Below are 3,292 nucleotides of genomic sequence, written 5' to 3'. Positions count from 1 at the left end.
TCTCTGTTCGAATTTTTCTCATCCTTCTTCTATTCTTTTCTTCTTCTACTCACATAAAGGAATCTCTATACTGTGACATAGAGAATTCCTCTTCCTTTTCTGTTCAATTTCTTTTTCATATGAACAGGAGCAAGGACAAGGACATTCTTGTTGAAGCAGATCCTGAACCTGAAAGGACTCTGAAGAAGAAGCTAAGAGAAGCTAAAGCACAATAATCCAGAGAAAACTTTACAGAGAATCTCGAAAAATAAGGAGACATGGCCAAACCCAATAACAACGGTGGAGGCGCAAGGAGGATGCTTCGTGATTATACTACACCTACTTCCAATTTTTATGGAAGAAGCATGTCAATCCCTACCATTGGAGCAAACAATTTTGAGCTAAAGCCTTAACTAGTTGCTTTGATGCAACAGAACTGCAAGTTCCATGGACTTTCATCAGAAGATCCCTATCAGTTTTTAACTGAATTCTTGCATATCTGTGATACTTTTAAGACTAATGGAGTAGATCTTGAAGTCTATAGGCTCATGCTTTTCCCCTTTGTTGTAAGAGACAGAGCTAGAACATGGTTGGATTCACAACTTAAACATAGCCTAGACTCTTGGGATAAGCTGGTCACGGCCTTCTTGGCCAAGTTCTTTCCTCCTCAAAAGCTGAGCAAGCTTAGAGTGGATGTTAAGACCTTCAAGCAAAAAGATGGTGAATCCCTCTATGAAGCTTGGGAAAGATACAAGCAGTTGACCAAAAAGTGTCCTTCTGGCATGCTTTCAGAGTGGACCATTTTAGATATATTCTATGATGGTCTATATGAGCTTTTTAAGATGTCACTGGACCATTCTGCAGGTGGATCCATTCACCTAAAGAAAATGCCTGCAGAAGCTCAAGAACTCATTGACATGGTTGCAAATAACCAATTCATGTACACTTTTGAGAGAAATCCTGTGAGTAATGGGATGCCTCAAAGGAAGGGAGTTCTTGAAATTGATGCTCTAAATGCCATATTGGCTCAAAACAAAATGTTGACTCAGCAAGTCAACATGAATTCTCAGAGTCTGAATGGATTGCAAAATGCATCCAACAGTACTAAAGAGGCATCTTCTGAAGAAGAAGCTTATGATCCTGAGAACCCTGCAATGGCAGAGGTGAATTACATGGGTAAAGCCTATGGAAACACCTATAATCCCTCATGGAGAAATCATCCAAATTTCTCATGGAAGGATCAACAAAAGCCCCAACAAGGCTTTAATAATGGTGGAAGAAACAGGTTAAGCAAAAGCAAGCCTTTTCCATCATCTTCTCAGCAACAGACAGAGAATTCTGAGCAGAGTCGCTCTAGATTAGCAAACATAGTCTCTGGTCTATCTAAAGCCACCTTAAGTTTCATGAATAAAACAAGGTCCTCCATTAGAAACTTGGAGGCACAAGTGGGTCAACTGAGTAAGAAAATCACTGAAACTCCTCCTAGTGCTCTCCCAAGCAATACAGAAGAGAATCCAAAAAGAGAGTGCAAGGCCATTGATATAATCAAAATGGCCGAATCCAAAGAGGAAGGGGAGGACGTGAATCCCAATGAGAAAGACCTCATGGGACATCATCTAGACAGAAAGGAGTTCCCTATTGAGGACCTAAAGGAATCTGAGGCTCATATAGAGACCATAGAGATTCTATTAAACTTCCTTCTGCCATTCATGAGCTCTGAGAACTATTCTTCCTCTGAAGAGGATGAAGATGTAACTGAAGACCAAGTTTCTCAATATCTAGGAGCCATCATGAAACTGAATGCCAAGTTGTTTGGTAATGAGACTTGGGAAGGTGAACCTCCCTTGCTCATTAGTGAACTAAATACATGAGTTCAGCAAACTTTACCTCAAAAGAAACAAGATCCTGGTAAATTCTTAATACACTGTACCATAGGCACCATGACCTTTGAGAAGGCTCTGTGTGACCTAGGGTCAGATATAAATCTTATGCCACTCTCTGTAATGGAGAAACTGGAGATCTTTGAGGTACAAGCTGCAAGAATCTCATTAGAGATGGCAGACAAGTCAATAAAACAAGCTTATGGATTGGTAGAGGACGTGTTGGTAAAGGTTAAAAGCCTTTACATCCCTGCTGATTTTGTAATCTTAGACACCAGGAAGGATGATAGTGAATTCATCATTCTTGGAAGACCCATCCTAGCCACAGCAAAAGCTGTGATTAATGTTGACAGAGGTGAACTAGTCCTTCAAGTGAATGGGGACTACCTTGTGTTTAAAGCTCAAGGATCTTCCTCTGCAACCATGGAAAAGAGGCACGATAAGCTTCTCTCAATACAGAGTCAAAAAGTCCCCACAATCAAACTCTAAGTTTGGTGTTGGGAGGCCACAACCAAACTCTAAGTTTGGTGTTGAACCCCCATATTTAAACTCTAAGTTTGGTGTTGGGAGGTCCCAACAATGCTCTAAACATCTGTGAAGCTCCATGAGAGCTCACTATCAAGCTATTGACATTAAAGAAGCACTTATTGGTAGGCAACCCAACTTTTACTTATCTATGTTTTCTATTGTTCTTTTATTTCTTCTTAGGTTCATGATCATGTGGAGTCAAAAAAACAACTACAAAAATTAAAGAAAAATCAAAAATAGCATCAAAAACAGCACACCCTGGAGGAAGAGCTTACTGGCGTTTAAACGCCAGTAAGGAGCATGTGGCTGGCGTTTAACGCCAGACCAGAGCATGAAGCTGGCGTTGAATGCCAGAAACAAGCAGCAGTCTGGCGTTTAAACGCCAGGATTGCACCCTGAGGAAAGCTGGCGTTAAACGCCAGAAATAAGCAGCAAAGTGGTGTTTAACGCCAGAAACAAGCATAGAGCTAGCGTTTAACGCCAGAAACAGGCAGCAGTCTGGCGTTAAACGCCAGGATTACATACAGAGGGCATTTTACATGCCTAAATGGTGCAGGGATGATTAATCCTTGACACCTCAATAACACTCTTCCCCAAATACCCTTCACCAATAACCTCAATCTCTCTTCCCCATCACCTCTTCACCACTCACATTCATCCACTCTTCCCCATAAACCCCACTTACCTTTAAATTCAAAATCTCTTTCCCACCCAAACCCACCCTAAATGACTGAACACTAAACCCTTCTCCCTTCACTATATAAATCCCTCCATCCTTCTTCATTTTCATACAACACCACCCTCTCTTTTCTCTCCCTCTCCTTCATATCCTCTTCTTCTTATCCTCTTCTTCTTCATCTAATCTTTCTTGTTTTTCTCGAGGACGAGCAACATTCTAAGTTTGG

General features: G+C 41.1%; 1 non-coding gene across 1 annotated transcript; it reads right to left on the bottom strand.

Moving 5' to 3' along the window:
• Window positions 1–659: 659 nt before the first annotated feature.
• On the bottom strand, window positions 660–763 carry LOC112713533 (small nucleolar RNA R71). Its single transcript, XR_003158505.1, has one exon. It is a non-coding gene; the product is annotated as a small nucleolar RNA R71 (small nucleolar RNA).
• Between the last annotated feature and the right edge of the window lie 2,529 nt (window positions 764–3,292).

Source organism: Arachis hypogaea, chromosome 9, assembly GCF_003086295.3.
Source record: "Arachis hypogaea cultivar Tifrunner chromosome 9, arahy.Tifrunner.gnm2.J5K5, whole genome shotgun sequence".
In the NCBI taxonomy this organism is placed as follows: Eukaryota; Viridiplantae; Streptophyta; class Magnoliopsida; order Fabales; family Fabaceae; genus Arachis; species Arachis hypogaea.
The sequence above is the reverse complement of the archived record's forward strand: the minus strand, read 5'-3'. Positions and strand labels throughout refer to the sequence as shown.